Below are 21,819 nucleotides of genomic sequence, written 5' to 3' on the forward strand. Positions count from 1 at the left end.
GTGGCCATTGGGTTCCGCAGAGGGACCCCTTTTACGTTAGAATCCATGCTTAGTGATGACCTGGGCCGCTTTCTATTCTTGCGGGGTAGCCTGGGTAACACGCCACTCTATATGCCCCCAACAGAGATCAAGTCACCTTTATAACCTCTACCCTTAAAAAACTCAGTGATTTCGCGCAGGGCTGCATTCTCCTCGCCGGGGACTTTAATGTACCCCTAGAACCCTCTCTTGATACATCCTTGGGCCAGTCATGTATTTCGCAGAGGCGCTTATCGTACCTGCGCAAATGTTTACATACTGCCCAATTGATGGATGTGTGGCGGGTCATGCATCCCCGCACGAAAGACTATACTCATTATTCCCACCTACACCAATCTCACTCCAGGATAGACCTCTTTTTCATAGACCACCACCATCTCCCCCTCCCAACAGCCTCAAAGATAGCCGCCACTGCTATATCGGATCATGCCCCGATCATTCTCACACTAAAGGTGCCCTCTATCCCCTGTAGGTCCACGAATTGGAAGCTCAATGATAATCTTCTCTCGGAAGAGGTTGATAGGAAGGTGCTTCAGAGTGACCTTTCTTGCTACTTCATTGAGAATCAATCCCCAGACATTTCTCCAGGCACTCTATGGGAGGCCCACAAGGCCTTCATGCGTGGTAAATTAATTGAATTGGGCTCGAGAAAGAAAAGGGAACGTACCTTCCACCAGTCAGAACTGATTAAAACCATTGAAGATCTGGAACGTCAACATAAGTCCGGTCGCGCTACAGCGACCTTTCATATTTTGACCCAGAAGCGTGAAGAGTTGAGAGCTTTATATCACTTAGACCAGAAACAAACCTATCGTATAGTGGCTCAACGCATGCATGAATGGGGTAACAGACCAGGTCGCCTGTTGGCTCGTTCATTGCAACAAAAAAAGTCAGCGGCTTTCGTTGCACGGATAAAAACTGCCCAAGGTTCCATGACACATGATACGCCCGCTATAGCACGTGAATTTCGCTCGTTCTATCAGGCTTTGTACCATGTTCACAATACAGCTGGAAACGGAGAGGTTAAGTCCCAACTTATCAACGAATACTTATCCCAGGCTAATCTACCTAGACTGTCGGCGGATAAACTGACTGCTTTGGACGGGGAGATCACTGCCTCGGAGATACGAATGGCATTAAAATCTATGGCTTCTGGTAAAGCCCCGGGACCAGATGGGTTCACCGTGCACTATTACCGATCCTTTGCTGATTTATTGATCCCACGCTTGACCGGTTATGCCAAATTATGTCTCGGAGAACAGTGCCTTCCGGCCTGAAACCCTTCACGCTCATATCACAGTCATTCCCAAACCGGGTAAGGACCCTTGCATTTGCGGGAGCTACAGACCCATCTCTCTGTTGAATATTGACGCCAAACTTTACTCAAAGGTCATTGCGAATAGACTTCTCCCTTTGCTCCCCCATTGGGTCTCCATGGACCAGTCAGGCTTTATTCCTGGTAGGGAGGCACGGGATAACTCCCTCCGCACTCTTTCACTGATGTCCTATGTTCGCCGGTCCTCCCAGCCCACCCTTCTTCTATCTACAGATGCTGAGAAAGCGTTTGACAGGGTGGACTGGGAGTATCTCATGGCGACCCTTTCTTTTCTTGGCATAGGCCCCATCTTGTTGTCCCGTATTTCGGCCCTTTATTCCAACCCCACTGCCCAACTCCGTATTAATGGTACCCTGAGTGAATCCTTCACTTTATACAAGGGCACACGGCAAGGTTGTCCCCTCTCTCCTATTTTATTCGCCCTATCTCTCGAACCCTTCCTCTCTACGATTAGATCAAATCCCAATATTCGCGGAATAACGATTGGCCCCACTGAACATAAATACGCTGCTTACGCGGATGATATCCTCTTCTATATACAACAACCCCTCACTTCCCTCCCCAATCTGATGTCCGCTTTCTCGAAATTCAGTATCATCTCAAATTTTAAAATCAACATGTCCAAATCTGAAATCTTGAACCTTACCGTCCCAAATACGCTCGCCACTCGTCTGAAGGAATCCTTTCCTTTTAATTGGCAGCCTCAATCTCTTAAATACCTAGGCATTTTCCTGACCCCTAATCTTTCCTCATTATTCCGAGCTAACTACATCCCCTTATTGAACACTATTAAAGCTGACCTACAAAAATGGTCCCAACTTGCTCACTTCTGGTTGGGGAGAATCAGCGTGGTGAAGATGAACATATTACCCAGGCTACTATTCCTCTTCCAAATGATCCCTTTTGAGGTCCCGGTGGGTTGCTTTACTTTAATTAGATCCCTCTTATGTAAGTATATTTGGCATGGGAGGCGACCCAGGTTAGCTAGATCCACTCTTATCAGATCTAAGTCTGATGGAGGCCTTGGTTTACCAGATGTTAAGGGTTACTTTTTATCTACTATACTCACCAGGATGCTTGACTGGAAATATCATAAGCACTCTAAACTTTGGGTCTCACTCGAGGAATCCTTGTGTGCTACTGATCTTTCTTCTCAGATGTGGATCCCCAGAAAATGCAGATCTCTGGCTGCCTCCACCTCCCCTCTTACATTCTCAACATTGATGATATGGGACTCAATATGCCGAACCCACAATTGGGTTCATAATTTCCCTTTGATGCCTCTAGCTGGATACAACTACTTCCCCCCAGGGAATACATACACTTCAGGGAAAACTTGGTCCTTGGGCTCCGCGAGGATTCTTCACCAGGTGCTCACCCCCACTGGAATTATACCTTTATCTGTGTTGCTGGGTCCCCCCCCCCGTACCTCTTATGGAACAATGGAAATACCACCAACTATCTGCCTTTGTTAAATCGCTGCCGCGCCCACTCCGAAGCCTTACGGACTTATCTACTATTGAACTCGCTTTTAGTGAGGAACAACCCCCAGAAAGACCTCTCTCGTACTTCTATAAAGCCCTCCTCTCTCTGTCTACCAAGGGTCAGCCCATTTTCCTGCATAACTGGGAACAGGACCTCAATAAAACCTTCACGGAGTCCCAAAAATCCAAGATTTTGTGTCTGGCTCACACCTCTTCAATCTCTTCCAGGACAGCAGAAGTTAACTATAAAGTTCTTACCAGGTGGCACCTTACCCCTGCAACCCTCCATGGGATATTCCCTCAGACCTCCCCCCTGTGCTGGCGGGGCTGTGGGAACCGTGCGACACATGCCCACGTCTGGTGGTATTGCCCATCTATTCGCCTGTTCTGGCGCTCAGTTCTAGAATGTATGAAGGAAATACAGGGTTTTGAGACCCCTAGTGACCCCGGTGTTGTGTTGTTACATTGTACAGGCGGACCAGTTAGCTCATATAAAAAATCCTTAACGTCGCATTTCCTCAATGCGGCAAAGTCTCTAATTCCTAGGTTCTGGAAGTTGCCCACAGTCCCAACCCTACGTCAATGGCTGGAGGAAGTTGATGTTACATATCACATAGAAGATCTTACACTATCTATTAGAAATAAGGCCGACCTGGAGACCAAAATATGGGCTGACTGGTTTGCCTTTAAATTTACTTCTACGTATGCCGACCTGGTATCCTGAACCCTGAAATGTTATTACTCAGTATGCTTTTTCACAGCGTGTCAATTTTATCCAACTGGTTTTGGTGGTTACCTGTTGCGGACTACTCTCATCCCCTCCCCCCCCCTCTTTCCCAACCCCCCATCCCTTCTTGATCTTCTGAATCTTTCTTGTCTTCTATTTATTTCTCTGCCTCTTACTTTTCTCCGTGTCTCTCTCCGTCACTTGGTGCATTTGTATCTTTTGGACCTAGAGGGTACTTGCCCGGGGGGGCGAGGGGAGGGGGGGTTAGTTTGCGGCTGGCTCAGGGAGCATTATTTAACTAACTAAGATTCACATATTATGTATTACCCGATTTATCCTGTCAGCTCTCTGGGCTCGGTTGTGTTCCGCCTCCCCCGACCTTCCCCCCTTCTTTATTATTTTATTATTTTATTATTTTATATTATATTATATTATATTTTACTTTATGGTAATGTCCTTGACCCTGTATGTGTAGCGTTAATTGTATCCATGTGTCTGAGTGACTTTTGTCTTTTTTCTTTTCTTTACTTGTATGTACTTTATACCCTAATAAAAATTTATTGAACAAAAAAAGAAGCGATATCACAAACCCAACCTTTACAGATTCAGCAAAGAAAGTCCTGGGCTGGAGACCAAGTAAAGGGTACAAGCGTTCTTGAAGGCCCGATATTTTGTTCTGGAGTGGGGACCCGTGGTTCCGGGTGAGGCATTGCTGCAACCGGATTGGCGGCAGCCTGTGGAGAAGAGGTCCCAGCAGAAGGTGCAGCCGGAGAAGAGGAGGGCCCAGGAGAACCGGTTATTTGCTGAAGGCGGCCGTCCACCTGTATGTATCCCTCCTGGAGCTTCTGTACTGCCTCGGTAAGCGCGGACACCTGCTGGCAAAGTGTCTCGAAAGGTGAACGCACCCTGTCGGTCTCGGACATCTTTTAGGCTGGTTTATACTGTTAAAAACCAGGTACTTACCGAGACCGATATGCAGAGGGTTAATTCACCTTTACGACCAAGCGCGCCCACCCCCTGAGGTTTGAGACAGGAGGCAGAAGCACGAGGCGGTACCGGTGCCAGCGAAGAAGCGGTGCTTGCAGGGAGTAGCAACAGATGACAGTAGCTTCTGTGGGGCTGCAGCCGGAAACAGGAAACAACCGAAGACCAGTCAGAGATGCAGGTACGGATCTGGGTCAGGAGGCAGACAAAGGAAGTTCCAAGACACGGGCCAAGATTCAAGGGACGGAGACAGCAGCAGATCCGGGTCACAAGCCAAAGTCCAAGGGCAGGAGAAAACACAAGTCCGGGTCACAAGCCAAAAGGTCAGGTCAGGAGAGTTCAGGTAGAATGGTGAGACAAGCCGAGTTCAAAGTTCCAGGGGAGAGCTGAGTCGGGAAGCAATTCCAAAGGTAAGGTTTCCAGGAAACAGGATACAGGTCACAAGCTGACGATAAACCAGCAACCTGTCTTCAGACAGGGGCTGGTTTAAATAGGGCGGTCAAGCCTGTGATTGGTCCCGAGCGGACCCGCGCCCGTGCACACGCTCGTGCACACGCCTGGCCGCCGTGGCGTGCGCGCGCATGCGCACACGCCTGAAGTGTCCAGGGAAGCGTTGGGAGGTCAATCTGCCGCGCAGGCGCACTGTATGGGGGTCCACGGAGCTGGGACCCTGACACCCTAATGGATTCCCTTATCTTTAACCTGCTATAGCAGTCGCTTGCGATAATCAGAAGCGAATCAGGCAGGATGGTTGTACCCAAGTTGATCGATTGATCAACATGGTACATTCAGTCTGCCCATTAATGGTTGGGATCTCCAGATTTGAACTGTGTATGACCTGCATAAGTGTAGCTGCTATACAATGTTGCACTTCAGACTTCTTTGGAGACATGAAGTCTAGTGATGTACGGGACGGTTCACGAACGCTAACCGCAAACTTTTGCAAATGTCCGCGAACCGCAAGTTAGCGGCAGGCCCCATTGACCTTAATGGCAGGCGAATAATAAAAACCTTCAGGTCATATTTGCAGCCACAAAATACTTACTAGCTGTGCACAAATAGTCCCACAACATGGACACTGACCTACCAGAAGTATTAAGTGAAAAACCGGATACATAAGTAAGTGCCGGCCATTACAAGCCCCAAAAATTAGCCGACAGGCATTCACCTGACAGCAAACAACGTTGTATTCTGTGACTGGAGGTACATTAAGCTATTCACCGGATACAGAAGTAAGTGTCGGCCATTACAGGCCCCAAAAAGTAGCCCACAGGCGTTCACCTGACAGCAAACAACTTTGTAATCTGTGGCTGGTGGTACATTAGGCATTTAACATATACAGAAGTAAGTGTCGGCCATTACAGGCCCCAAAAATTAGCCCACGACCACAGGCGTTCACTGGACAGCAAACAACTTTGTATTCTGTAGCTGGTGGTACATTAGGCATTCAACGGATACAGAAGTAAGTGTCGGCCATTACTGATACACTACTGACTAGAGTCACCCCAGGCAACCCAGACTGAGTGAACGTCCAGGGCTTGTCACCACTGTGCCATGCCAAACGCAGCCACTGTGCCATCAAATGCAGCTACTGTGCCATGCCATCAATTGTCACCACTGTGCCCACATCAATTGTCGCCACTGTGCCCACATCAATTGTCCCCACTGTGCCCACATCAATTGTAGCCACTGTGCCCACATCAATTGTAGCCACTGTGCCCACATCAATTGTCCGCACTGTGCCCACATCAATTGTCGCCACTGTGCCCACATCAATTGTCCCCACTGTGCCCACATCAATTGTCCCCACTGTGCCCACATCAATTGTCCCCACTGTGCCCTGTAAAATGCTGCCAGTCAGATTGCCCAGCCCCCCCCCCCCCGGCCTGCACTTACCTTTCTGGGGTCAGCCAACCTCCTTCCACGGTCCCTCGATGAAGCTTCAGCCAATCAGGTTACCGGTAACCAGAAATAATGAACCTGATTGGCTGAGACACCTGTCAGTGTTAGCCAGGGAACCCACCCCCCGTGCGTCCCCTGGCTAACTATTTGGAAGCCGATTACAGCCTGAGGGCTGTAATAGGAAAACCTATCAGAGCCGCTGGCACTGATAGGCACTTCCAACGCCAACCAGCTGCTGTTATTCAGATGGCCGGCGCTCACCAGGGGGCCCGCCATCTGAATAGTGGGCGGCAGCAACAATACATAGATTCATGCAATGCATGAATCTGTGTATTGTATTCAGTGGTGGTGCAGGAGAGAGAGGGGGCGGCGCTTCTGCGCCCTCTATGGACGCACCGCCACTGGATATGATACATGCCAGCAGGGAGCTTGGGTGGAAGATGGAGAAGCAGTGCTGAGGGAGACTGTTGGTGGCCCTTGAGGGACCCATTACCAGGGGGGTTTACCTTGGGCTGGAACTTGGGAGGCTGGCTGAAAAAGATTTAAGCCAGAGGACAGAAAAGGGGATAGGCTGCAAACTGTAGCAGTGCTCTCTTGAAGACACATCTTCATCTAGCCTTGTCCTGGGGAATCTCCAAGTGCGTGTCAGTCTGGAGGACTGGGAAGAGAGAGGCCAGGTGCGGCTGGTTGCAGACAGGTGGGCTAATATTTTTTGCATGCAGTGGAGCTGGAATCAGTGGCCACGGGGAAGCATAAGGAAATGTGATATGCTGTTCACTCCTTAAAGTGGAGTTCCACCCATAAATATAACATTACATCAGTAGTTTTAAAAAAATGTCATTTAGTCCTTTAAGAACATATTTTTTTTTTAGATGCCTTCAAAGTGTTTTTGCTAGGCAGAATAGTTAATCTTCCCACTTCCTGCACCTAGGTGCTTAAGCTTCCTAACCTACACCGCACAGACTGGTAATGTAGTGGGTGTAACTTTCCAGGAGTCTGTGCACTCCCCAGTCTCGAAGAATCATGTGACTTGGACAGTACAGGTGCTGAAACCTGATCTGAAACCTATTACACTGCTTGTGCAGCACTGAGCATGTGCGAGATCTGCAAGGCTGAAATCCAGGAAGTCATACAGTCTGGCTTCATGATGCCCACACTTAAGATGGCCCCAGTCAATTTTTATTTTATAAAGTGTCTAAATGCTGTAATAACCTAACAAAACGGACCTTAGTTTACAGACTAACTTTACTAGAATACATTAAGCTTGTGTATTACAGGGGTATTTATATTTAAAAAGTGAAATTGTGGCCGGAACTCCGCTTTAAGTGTTGTTTTGCCAAGTTACTGAGAGTTCCTGCATGTAATGAACTGTTTCTGAACTGATAAAAGCATGTCAGTTACCTCAGAAGTGATCCAGCAGAAGCTGTGCAAAGAGGAACAACGTTTGTGCAGGGGGAGGAAGAAGAGGAGACTGTAAATAGAGAGGAAGTGTCACAGAAGTTGTATTGTTGTCACACTGGGCATCTAATAGTCCCTTACCCCTTTAAAGTTATCATGCCCTAAAAAAACTACAAAACAAGCCAAAGACTGATTTCTGTGTCTAGACGAAAGAAGGAAATGCTGTGTGACTGGCTGTGCAGCAGTGGGGAACTCTGACTTCAGCAACTCCTACAGGGATAGTGCTACAGTAATTATGGAATTCTATATATATTGCCCACAGTAAACATTTGAGCGATTGCATGACCCAAAAAATCAGATGTGCAACGTTGTATAGTAGTTACACCTAGGAGGATATGCTGTTTGAGTGTCGAATATCCTGAATCTGTGTGCTGTTTTAACCACTTGACCACCGGAAGATTTACCCTCCTTCCTGACCAATACATTTTTTGCTGTACGGCACTGTGTTACTTTAACTGACTATTGCGCGGTCATGCAACGCTGTACCCAAAAAAAAAGTTGCTTTATCAATTTAGACCAACATGTATTCTGCTAAATGTTTTTGGTAGAAAAAATCCCAATAAGAGTATATTGGTTGGTTTGCGCAAAATGTATAGCATCTACAAACTACGGTATATACCGTATTTATCGGGGTAAAGCGTGCACCGCCGTATAGCGCGCACCCCCAACCTAGAAGGGAAATTTGAGGAAAAAAGAAAATACTTACAGTTTGAATGCCCCTCATCGGTGTTTCTGAGCCGATCCCCGCTTCCCGCACTGTGTTTGAGCGCCACCGCCGACATATACCGAGCGCAGTACACTCGGGCACACTTGGCCACGCTCGTCCCCTCTCGCATAGGAGGCCGAACAAGACTTGACCGCGAGGGGAGCCGAGCCTGGCCGAGTGTACCCGAGTGTACTGCACTCGGTATATGTTGGCGGCAAGGTTCAAACACAGCGCGGGAAGCGGGTATCGGCGTATATCGCGCACCCACGATTTTTCCCTTACTTTAAGGGGAAAAAAGTGCGCCGTATACGCTGATAAATAGGGTATATATATTTTTTTTCACTAGTAATGGTAGCGATCAGCAACATACAGTTGTTCTCATAAGTTTACATACCCTGACAGAATTTATGATTTCTTGGCCATTTTTCAAAGAATATGAATGATGACACAAAAATTTTCTTTCACTCATGGTAAGTGTTTGGCTGAAGCCATTTATTATCAATCAATTGTGTTTACTCTTTTTAAATCATAATCACAACAAAAACTACCCAAATGACCCTGTTAAACAGTTTACATACCCCAGTTCTTAATACAGTGTATGACAGCTTGAAGTCTTTTGTGGGATTTGTGGAGGAGGCTCTTTATCTTCTCAGATGGTAAAGCTGCCCATTCCTCTTGGCAAAAAGCCTCCAGTTCCTGTAAATTCTTGGGCTGTCTTGCATGAACTGCACGTTTGAGATCTCCCCAGAGTGGCTCACTGATATTGAGGTCAGGAGACTGAGATGGTCACTCCAGAACCTTCACTTTATTCTGCTGTAGCCAATGACAGGTCGACTTGGCCTTGTGTTTTGGATCATTGTCATGTTGGAATGTCCAAGTATGTCCCATGCGCAGCTTCCTGTCTGATGAATGCAAATGTTCCTCCAGTATTTTTTGATAACTGCATTCCCCTTGCCATCAATTTTGACCAAATTCCCTGTGCCTTTGTAGCTCGCACATCCCCAAAACATCAGCGATCTACCTCCGTGTTTCACAGTAGGAATGGTGTACCTTTCATCCTAGGCCTTGTTGACTCCTCTCCAAATGTAGTGTTTATGGTTGTGGCCAAAAAGCTAAGTCTCATCACTCCAAAGGACTTTGTGCCAGAAGATTTAAAGGGATTGTAAAGATTCATGTTTTTTCACCTTAATGCATCCTATGCATTAAGGTGAAAAAACATTTGCCCCCCTGGCCCCCCCCCCCATTTACTTACCTGAGCCCTCGAAAGTCTCGAGTTAAGAATGCACTAGATGTTGGCCCGGTCTTCTCAGCTGTTCTTGGCTCTTAATTGGATAGATTTATAGCAGCACAGCTATTGGCTCGCGCTGCTGTCAATCAACTCCAATGACGCGAGGGCCAGGGCCGAATTCTGTAGTTGGCGGATTATGGACGCCGGATACAGGACTCATGATTGCGCCCTCAAGCTAACCCCCTTGGGAGAGCGCTTCCCAGAGGGGGTTAGCTGATGCGGGGAGGAGCCGAGACAGCCACCGAGGGACCCCAGAAGACGTGGATCAGGGCCACTCTGTGCAAAACGAGCTGCCAAGTGAAGGTGAGTATGACATGTTTGTTATTTTAAAAAAAGTGAAGCTTTACAACCACTTGAAGGCTTGTCTCTGTGCTTTTTGACGTACTGTAAGCGGGATACTTTGTGGCATTTGCGTAATAATGGCTTTCTTCTGGCGACTCGACCAAGCAGTCCATCTTTCTTCAAGTGCCTCTTTACTGTGCATCTTGAAACACACCACATGTTTTCAGAGAGTCCTGTATTTTACCTGAAGCTATTTGTCGGTTTTTATTTGCATCCCAAACTATTTTCCTGGCAGTTGTGGCTGAAATTTTAGTTGGTCTACCTGGCCGTGGTTTGGCTTCATCAGAACCCCTAATTTTCCACTTCTTGATTAGAGTTTGAACACTGCAGATTGGCATTCTTAATTCCTTGGATATCTTTTTATATCCCTTTCTTGTTTTATACAGTTCAACTACCCTTTCCCGCAGATCCTTTGACAATTCTTTTGCTTTCCCCATGACTCAGAATCCAGAAATGTCAGTGCAGCACTGGATGAAAGATGCAAGGGTCTGTCAGGAGTCCAGAAACTCATTGACATTTTATACACACACACACTAATTACAAGCAAACAGATCACAGGTGAGGATGGTTACCTTTAATAACCATTCAAACCTCTTTGTGTCAACTTGTGTTCATGTTATCAGGCCAAAATCACCAGGGTATGTAAACTTTTGATCACGGTCATTTAGATTATGTTGTCATTATGATTTAAAAAGACTAAACCGAGTTGATTGATAATAAATGGCTTCAGCCAAACACTAATCATGAGTGAAAGAAAACTTTTTGTGTTCATATTCTCTGAAAAATGGACAAGACAGGCAGACAGTCGGACACTAACTGACACTTTTTGGGGACCAGTGACACTAATACATTGATTAGACAAAAAGAAAACGATTACCCCCAGACGGGACTTTTAAGGCCAGACTCCAATAAGTTTGTAAAATTTAATTTATTAGATGTTTTCACCAAAATGGGTAGACACTTGTTTACAGAATAATTCTGGATGTTAAATTACAGAAATCTTCTGGAACAGTCAAAAAGTATATATAATAAGAATAAAAAACATATAAAGGAATAGTGATAAAGTGACACCTGGGGCACACGTCCCGTGTGTGAACCCAGGAGAAACAAAAACCAAAAGATAATGAATAAAATTCAACCTCGTGACAACACAATACAAATAGATTAAAAAACACTCTGTAGAGAGCAGTGGAGAAATGCCCGACGCGTTTCTGGTCTATTGATGGAGCAACAGACCTTCATCAGGGGCCACAGGAGTGTATGGTTACAAACTTTTTTTCTCTCTAAAAATAAAACACACATCATTATATTATGTCATATCATCAGGTGTATATAAATCCATTTTTTTACAATTGTTGTTAGAGAAACCTCTAATGTGGTGTATATGATCAACATACCGTTTGTGGTAAACAAAGGTTTGAAAATTGACCCTCAAGTTTTCGGTTTAGGATGTCCCCAGAGCCGATTTATGGGGTCCCATGAGTAAAAAAAGAAGAGAAAGGGGAGGGATGGCTCCGACTGATCCCAAACACACGGTGTCCTATTGGAGTTTAAGGATACAAGAAACAGAAAAAAGAAAGAAAAGAAAGAAATAAAAGAAAAAAGAAAGAAAAAAGAGAAAAAAGAAGGAAGAAAAGAAAAAAGAAAGAAAAAAGGGGGGAAGAGGAAAAAGGAGAAAGAGAAAAAGAAAAAGCATGATAACTGATCTAGTGCATAAATGCCTGGTCATACTGCTCGTATTCATGATAGAAAATAGAGAAATAATAATTACCCAAGTATGGGGCTTATAAGGGCAAGAGTGCAGCAGGTCAGGGGGTTCACTGAGTCCAATGCGGACGATCCTCTTATCGTTGCTCGGGGGAATCCCGAGCTGGGTATATGAAGAGGAACCTGATGCCAAATGCCTGGAGAGCAGACATATATAGATTAAGGATAAGGTATGCATAGTAGAGGAAAGGTAACATGCTAAAGTGAAGTCAGGTTAATTGCAAAGAGGAATATATGGGTGTGAGGTGAAAATGGCACTCACCGTGGTTGGGGTATTGTAATACCAGCGTTACTCCCTTCAGCTCACAGGGTGCTGAGGGAACTGGTCATGAAGTGGCTCTATTTATAGGGTGGACAGAACTTGGGAGGGCCGTGTAACTCGGCACCTCCCAGGGATATTGATCAGATGGAATGGCCATCTGCTGTGTGCACTCGTTATGCTGGGGGGGAAGGGACAAAGCTAGTGGGCGAGGTAATACGCCCCTAGATGGGGAGGAGTGCCTTCTTCTCGGCATTCTCATATCGCTATGGTGATGACGCTGGCGTCACGGGCCACGTGACCCTGCGCCTCGCGTCACACCATGAACAACGGGGAAACCCTCTGGCGAGCCCGGCCGCGTCACCATGGTGATGACGCTGAAGCCAAGGCCACGTGACCCGGCAAAGCCGCGTCACATCGCATGAAGCAGGGAAACCCTCTGACGAGCGTGGCCACATCCCCCTGTTGGAGACGTCACGCCCAGCGTGTCGCAACAGTTTAGTCACGGCGGAGAAAACAGTGCTAGTGACATTGCCCCGGTTCCTCGCATGGACACACTGTCCACCATTATCATGGTGAACCAAGTGCCAAGTGGCAGAAAGAACGCATGGTGCCCCACAGCGGGAGTAAAGAGTTAGATGTGGGCGGCCGGGGGTGAGATGAAAATGAAATGGAATAAGTTTAAAAATAAAGTGAAGAAAAGGACAAAGAAAAAGAAAAAGAAAAAGGAGAGAAGAAATATATAGGAGGTAATAATAGAGATAAAGATAGATGGAAATATGTATGGAAAAAGAAAAATAAAGAAGAATGATGGATAGACAGAAGGGGAACAGAGGAAATCGAGATGCAGGGTAAGCAGGAGGAGCCACAACACCCAAATCTTAGCCACAATTAGAAGTTAACAAATAAAGGTCTGTTGATCATAGAATTTTTAAAAAAAGGAAGAATTGTAGATAATATACAAGTAAATATAGAAAGGATTACATTTTTCGGGTCTATCGAGGTTGATCAGCTGAACAATAAGCGTAATAATAGATCAATGTAGGAAATATCCTGATGGACCAGTATATATAAAATATCCTTATCCACATTTATATCGATATAGTCAGAGAGCACAACAATGATTAAACTAGGCAGTAATCAGACATTTAGTACATCATGATAAATGGTTCATGCTAGAGTCGAATAAGATAAGATAGTGGGAGCAGAGGAGGGAAACGGGGCAATTGGCGTTTTATATCCCATAGGTTCGGGTAGAGGTAGAGAGGTTAATATGTTGGTTAGCCCTCCCCCTCCCATACACCCGATTTGTATCCCTCAAGGAAAGGTCTGTAGCTGATGTTGTTGTTCAAACCCGGGGGAGAGGTGGCATTTAAGGCCACTATCCAGCGGGTTTCTCGCTGCAGTAGTAATTTATCCCAATCCCCCCCTCTTGGGTTCGGGTGAATTCTATCAAGTGCCAAAAAGGTGATTTTAGGGAAAACCCCCTGGTGCACATCTCTTGTATGTCTTCCGAGAGGGAGGTCAGGATTGGCAATTTTCATACTATGCACATGCCTGCTTATTCTTTTTTTCCATTCCAGTTTCGTTTTTCCCACATAGAAGCACCCGCATGAGCAGGTCATGAGGTATACAATTCCAGCGGTACTACAATTTGCAAAATGTTTTGGTTTGTATGATTGACCGTTTGGGAGGTGTACAGTCTTGCTGATATTTAAGTATTGGCATTGCGGGCATCCGCCACAAGTGAAAGTGCCCCAACGCTTGCAAGGATCCCCCCTAAAGGCCCCTGTATATTCACTCGTGACCAGTATGTCTTTTACAGACCTAGTTCTCCTGTACGTGATAAGTGGACGATCAGAGATAAATTGACCCATAATAGGGTCAATTTGAAGGATATGCCAGTTTTTTTCAATTATTTTCTTAATTGATTTGTGCTGTTTATTATATGTTGTAATTATCCTTATTGGCGTCCTTGAGTTCTTTTGGTCATGTGATACCTCTTTTTTGCGAAAGAGAATGTTCGCTCTGGATTGGCTTTTGGCTCTTTTAAACGCCTTCTTGAGGCATGTTAGAGAATAACCTCGTTGTAGAAGCCTCTCTTTCAGTTTTTTCGCCTCCTCTAGGAAAGCTGTTTCTTCCGAACAATTTCTCCTTAAACGGAGGTATTGCGAATATGGTATTGACCGAATTAGTGGTATTGGGTGGAAACTATCTGCTTGTAGTATGGTGTTTCCAGCAGTTTCTTTGCGGATTGATTAGTGCTAAAAATATGCACTGTCACTGTATTAATGACACTAGCTGGGAAGGGGTTAAACATCAGGAGTAATTAAAGGTTTAACTGTGTTCCTAGCCAGTGTTTTAGTGTAGTGTGGGAGTTGTTTTTTTTCTAGGGGAAGACATGGATCCTAGGCCCTGCTTTGCAGAGACACAGGATCCATTCCTTCCCTCCTGTCAGAATGACGATCTGCTTTGCTTTCATAGACAGATTGGCATTCTACCTCTGTGGTGGATGGTCGGCTGGTGCTGGAGTACAACTAGTCTGCGGTACAGGCAGATTAGCTCCTGCTACCCGGAAGCGCCCCTTACATGGAGAACAAATCAGTTTGGTTTTTTTTGTTTGTTTTTTAATCACAGCAATCTCAACGTACTTATCCTAATAAAAGTTCTGTCAGTTTGCAAAAAAATTGTGTTAGTGATTTAATTACAGTCAACAAGATTTGCATATATTACCAAGGTTGGAATATTTTGTAAAGGGCAATAACAGGAAGCAAGTTCTGCCCACAGCAGCCAGACTTATGGTGGCCAAACACACTTCAGATTTTTGTATCAGATCAATGTTCAAATTGATCAAAACGATCAAATCTGCAAACCATTAAATTGCCTTAGCTTCCCTTCTGTTCAATTTAAATTCAATTTTAATCAGACTGAGTCAGACAGACTGAGTATTGATTATTATTCATCACCTATTCATATATACAATTGTATTTTGATCGATCAGATTATGAGATTACATGGTGGGAACAGAGATGAGATTGATAATTTACAATCATAATTTATGATCATATCTTGGTTATCCATAGAAATCCACCTACCTGTATCTAGTATATTAATCAAGTGGGTTGCCAACAGTTATGGTCACCATACATCTATAATTGTGTGATAGGCTTGAATCTTTAAAGCATATTTCCCTTTTTGCAGCCACACTGGGATAACACCTACTTTAATTTGTTACATTTCCCCATTCACATAGCATAACTTAAAAAAAAAGTAAACTTGCAGCTTACCTTTTTTAGAGGCTCTATTGTGGAGCCTCCAGCAAAGAAAAATCCTAGGTACTTTATAAATGTGTTTATGAGGGCAGCTGTGTTTGCCATAAGTAACTGTGTAGGCAGATCTTCATTATCAATTGTAATTAGATTTGAACACTGTATGTACTTACAAGGGGTTAAAGGTGTAGATACCAGGCTTCTGCTATTGTATGTTAATGAGGACAGACCTGGGACAGACTCATTCTAACATTGTTCAAACAAACCTTGTAGTCAGCCATGACACCTCTCCCTGAGAAACATCTAAAAGATAAGAAATATTTGATTTTTTTTTAGTTATGCTATGTGATTGGGAACACATCCAAATGTAGCACAAATTTACTTGCCAAGAGTAGTTATCTTGGTCGATTGATAGAGATCTATTGATTTCTCCCTAAGTTTGGCCTTGTTGCACTTTTTTTGCACTTTTCTCTTCTACCACTAGGTGGCCGGGTACTTGGTGGTACTAGATATGAGAAGGGCAACTCAAGGTCAGGTTATGAGTACATGGGGTATCTCAGCCAATGGGCAGGGGTTTGCTTGAATCCCTTGGCCTGCTGGGAGAACCTACTGTATATATTTGGGTAAGGTAATCTATGTTCTGTGCCGCCTGGATGGCTGTCTGGGTGGATGTGTGTCGTACGCCTCGGGCTGCTAGGCCGGAGATTGGGCCTATTCTGGGGGCATCAGGCTGCTGGGCCCTGTGAGGGCCTATCCACATGTAGGAGGGCAGCGCGGGGTTGGGACTGCGGCTTGCAGTTTAACCAGAAGTGATGGTTCTGTCAGCAGGAGAACCTGTCAGTGGTTGGAGGTAGAAGGGAAGCTGTCGCCACAAAGGGATCAAGCACCTTTACCAGGGACCACAGTGAGTAACTGAAGCAAGTACCAGAACCATAGTCTCACCGAATGGGCATGGTGGAGAATCTGGAAACTTCAGACGGTGATCAAGTCAGGGACCCAACCCGTGGAGGAGACACTTGCAGAGCAGCCTTGTGAGTCAAGCCAGGGACCTCGCCGGTTAGCAGGGGTGACGCTTGAGAAGTATCTGGAGTGCCAAGCTAGGGACCCAGCAGAAAAAAGCGTGGGTGACTCTTGAGGGAGATACCACCGCAAACCTTGGAGGAGCTCAAGGGATTCTGAGTCAGTAAATCAGAGGGTCTAGTGAAAGACTGGGAGATCAGTGTTGAAGAACTACAAGAGGCAGTTGTAGTGTAGCTAAAGGGACTGCAGGTGTGGCTTCTTGCTGGAGTCTTTCCCTGCGTGGCCGTTCTCTTATTGAAGTCTGGGAGTCTGCCAATTGAAATTACAACTATCTAAGGGTGTCCTGGCCCTAACCCTCTTTTACCCCAAAAATACAAAAAGGACTGTTAAGATAAATAAAGATAAATAAAAACCTCTTTGTCCACCTTGCAGCCACTTATGCCTCACAAACCACCACAAACCACCACATACAGAAGAATGTCGGCTATCTTTGGCTTGGAAGGAGACTTTGCTACACAAACATACAGTAAAGTTTTCTCAAACTTGACCCGAAAAGTGGAAATATGCCTTTAACTGCCTGCCGATCAGCACATGACTATATACGTCGACAGCATGGCACGGACAGGCAGAAGGACGTATATATACATCCCCTTTAAGATCGTGGCATTGTGAACGTGCGCCACAAGCTCCGTGAGCCCGACCGCTCGCTGTGGGGATACCCGCGGTCATCTCACGGTGAGGAAGAACGGGGAGATGATAATGTAAACAAGCATCTCCCTGCTCTGCCTAGTGACAATGACAGAGACCACCACTTCCTGTAATCGGAAGCAGTGATCACTGTCTTGTCACACACAGCCCATCCCCCCTACAGTAAGAATCACTCACTAGGGCACGCTTAACCCCTACAGCGCCAACTAGTGGTTAACCCATTCACTGCGAGTGTCATTTTCACAGTAAGGCCTTGTACACACGACCGGATCTGTCCGCTGGGATTTATCTGCGGACATTTTTCGGCGGACATTTGTCCAGCCGACCGGTTTTCAAGTGGATAAAAATTTCTTAGCATGCTAAGAAATCTATCTGCTGGAAACCTGTCCGTCGGACATGTTCGGTCGTCTGTACAGACTCACCGGACACGTCCGACGGTCCGCCATCCCTCGCATGCGTCGTACTGATTCGCTTTGAACTTCCAGGGCCGCCCACGTCGCCGCGTCATCGTCGCGGCGACGGCGCGGCCACGCCCCGCGTATTGTATACGCGCGGATTGCTGTCTGATGGTGTGTGTACAACCATCAGACAGAAATCTCCGGGCGGACATGTCCGCTGAAAACGGTCCGTCGGACCGTTTTCAGCGGATTATCCGCCCGTGTGTACGGGGCCTAACAGTGCATTTTTATAGCACTGATCGCTGTAAAAATTATAATGGTCCCAAAAATGTGTCAAAAGTGTCCGATGTGTCCGCCATAATGTCACAGTCACGATAATAATCGCTGATCGCCACCATTACTAGTAAAAAAACTAAATATTAATAAAAATACCATAAAACTATCCCCTATTTTGTAGACACTATAACTTTTGCGCAAACAGATCAATAAATGCTTATTGCAATTTTTTTACCAAAAATATGTAGAAGAATACGTAATTCCTCAGCCTAAACTGAGGGAAACATTTTTTTTATTTATATTTTTGAAGAATATTTATTAAAGCAAAAAGTTAAAAATATTGATTTTTTTTCAAAATTGTCGCTCTATTTTTGTTTATAGCGCAAAAAATAAAAACCGCAGAGGTGATCAAATACCACCAAAAGAAAGCTCTATTTGTGGGAAAAAAAGGATGTCAAGTTTGTTTGGGAGCCCCGTCGCACGACCGCACAATTGTCGGTTAAAGCGACGCAGTGCCGAATCGCAAAAAGTAGCCCGGTCATTTAGTAACAAAATGGTCCAGGGCTGAAGTGGTTAAGGAAAAATCTGATTGGACACCTCCAGTTTTTTTAGAATGTGTTCTTTCCAAAATAATAAAGTAAATCTGTAAAGTTCAAAGTCTGTAGGAACAGTGGCAATGTTTTCATGATTATTATCCTGTGATGCTTTTATATCCTGCTGTCCTCTCACAGCAGCAATGGTGGAAGAGAAGCATGCGTACAGACCTTGAATATAAATCAGAGCTATGAAAGCATTTGAAAGCTCGGTCATAATGAGATTTATGCTGCACTGAGAATCAATAGATGCCAAAGGTTTCTAATACTGATTTGCTTCCCAAGTTATGCCTGCAAATCACTATCTGTAATTTATATATAGTTCTCAGTGTGTGCTACTTCATATGAGATGTTTATTTACGTCAATAACCCCTGCTTAGGAATCATAGGACCTGGCTGACTAGGTAGATAATAGCTTGTTTGCAAGTTTGTAATGTACTGTATTTATGAGGGAATACACATACAATGTCAGTGTTACAAGGTGCCATTTACTTTGCTGCAGGGCTTTATATTGAACACATTTGAACATATTGAACAATTTTTTTTTTATTATTATTTTTCTCTTTATTTGAGCAATAACAGAGTTTAAAAAAGGTGAGCTTTGTACAATGGTATGCCTAAATGTAAGTTATACACAGTAAATGTCATGCATACCCTACTTTTTGCAAAAAAAGGTTGTAAATGCAGCAACACGGATCTCATAATCAATGTGCAACTATTTTTTATTTATTTTTTTGTAATGAAGCGTGTGGGGCATTGCATCTGTGATCATTGTGTTGCAGGTGGAATGCACAGGCTTTTGCAAAAATTCCCCTAGCCTCGGATTTAGCCTACATACCTGCTGTTATGGGCCGATGGATATCCTGCTAAACAACAGAGCACTGAAGAGGAGGAAGAGGAGAGGCTGATGCAGCCACAAATTAAATACTGCAATATATTACAATTTTTAAAAAAGTAAATCATAAATAAGAAATGTTTTAAGACAGCATATAATGATATATTGTGCATTTTTTTATTTTTTTTGGTTAGTTTGAGCCATGATTGCCATGGCTAAATAATCAGCACTTTTGCCTAGCAGCACTGAGGCCGTCGGTTTGAATCCCTGTCTGGAGTTTCCATGTTCTCTCTGTGTGGGTTTCCTCCAAAACTCCAAAGACATGCTGGTAGGTTAATTGGCTCCTGTCTAAATTAGCCCTAGAATGTGTATGTATGAATGTGATTAAGGGACCTTTTGATTGTAAGCTCCTTGGAGGCGGGGGGCAAGGACTGAAGTGAATGTACAATATACATGTAAAGCACTGAGTAAATTGATGGTGTTTGTGACAGGAGTGACTTTGGGTCGGGGGTTTGTGCGGCTCCTCTTGCCCTGGGAAGTTCTGGAGGCTCCTTGTCCAGCTTCCCCGGCGCCTCGTATGTGTAAATCACCCTGTGTCTCTAATAGGAAATGAGAAGCCCAGTCTGATCTGTGCTAGTCAGACTCAATGCTGTATACATTATATATATTGTGTATAGTGTGTGTTGGCTGTTGTGTAATATTTGCTCTGATGGTTTGGGGTTATATTGTCTATTGTGGCTGTCTGTCTCAACTATTATAGGATGTGTAAGTGTCTTGCTGTAAAGGTAGAGGGAGGGAGACAGCAAGACTAGGACCTGAAAGGTCATGCCTATGAGTCACCTATGCTTTCTAAAGGATTGCTAGTTAGCTCATGCTAATTAGGTTTCTGGTTCAGTCTTTATTGTCACCCTTGTGTATACATTTGTGTGACATCTCAAATAAAATGTTAGTCCTGATGTACTCCAAGACTGGTGTAGGCTGTTGATTTTTACTCTACATTGAGGTGCTATATGTTGACTGGGGGGCTAAAGAATCTTGGACGGTGCTGGATCTGAACAGAGGAAGCATTGACAGGGGGCCCTCAATCTGTTTGAGGACAGAGGGTTCGTCACAGTGTTATACAAGTACCTGAAATAAATAAAATAAAAATTCTTAAAAGCAGACTTTTTTCAGTTTTGGATAGAGTGCTGAGGGTTTAGAACCAATGTCAGGTTTCTATTGTGTCCCCACTTAGGAGAATCGCTTTCTTAAATTGCCCTGATCGCCAATGTCACTGGGAATAAAAGTGAGGATACATCCAGAATTTTGAGTTGCAACCAGAACAAGAATAGAAGGTAAATCTCCCAATGGGGGTACTTATTCTTGTGACAACTGTTTAAAAAGGAAAGTCCCTCACAATGGTAAGAAATCCTCTGTACTACATGACAAGAAGTGAAATCACCCAAGTAAGAAAAAATAATGTCCTACTCTATCCAAAACAATTTTTTTTATATATGGCTTTAGATATAATTTAACACTTTCCATGTTAGATGAAAATCTTTTGATATACTGTTCATGCGAAGTAAGGGAACACAAGCTCTGCCAATTCAAGGGCAGCAGTGGCATTGCTATGGGGGTGAGGGAGGTTGTGGACCGCTCCCGGGTGACACCCACCATAGGGGTGACACCAGGACCGATGCTACCATAAGCGAGAGCTGGCCGCCAGTGGGCAGACGTGGCTTATCAGAGGTACAGGCGGCAGAAGCAGCCCGTGCCGTATCTCTGCTCTGCCTCGCTCCAACTCCCTCAGTAATTACTAAGGGCAGATAGTAGGACTCTGCCAGGGACTGAGAGAGCCAACTTGCTTGGGAGTTGGGCTGTAAGTGCTAAATATCCTGTCTTTTCACTACTGCCAGCCCATCTGTCAGTCCACCCCTGTCCAATCCCACACTTTGCCTCCCATTTGTGTCCACCCAACGCCACCCACACTCCAACTCCCTGCATGCAATGGTTGCAGTGTGCTATGAAAGGGGTTCTGTGAGAAGCTGGGTGGAAGATCTAAAACACTGGCTGATATAGCTGCCTAAGCCATCTAAGGGAAACCAGCCTGAGTGAGGAAAGGCATGATTGGTGGGTGAGTCTTTTACACACAACAACCCCCCTGTCTCCCCCCCCCCCACACACTACCTTTTGCTCTGCCCCTTTTACCTCCCGATCTCCTTTCTCTCTCCCCTTCTCACCTCCCCACACTCTCTCTCCTCTTTCATCCCCCTTTCTTTCCCCCCACCCTCCTCTTTTCATCTCTCCCCTCTTCTGCTCCACCCTCTCTTTCTCCCCTCCTCCCTCTGTCATCCCTTTTCTCTCTTTCTTTCCCTCACCCTCTTATCTCCTCTCCCTCTCTTTCTTCCCCCGATTCCCCCCTCCCTTTCTTTCTCTCTCACTCCCCTTC

Source organism: Rana temporaria, chromosome 2, assembly GCF_905171775.1.
Source record: "Rana temporaria chromosome 2, aRanTem1.1, whole genome shotgun sequence".
NCBI lineage: Eukaryota > Metazoa > Chordata > Amphibia > Anura > Ranidae > Rana > Rana temporaria.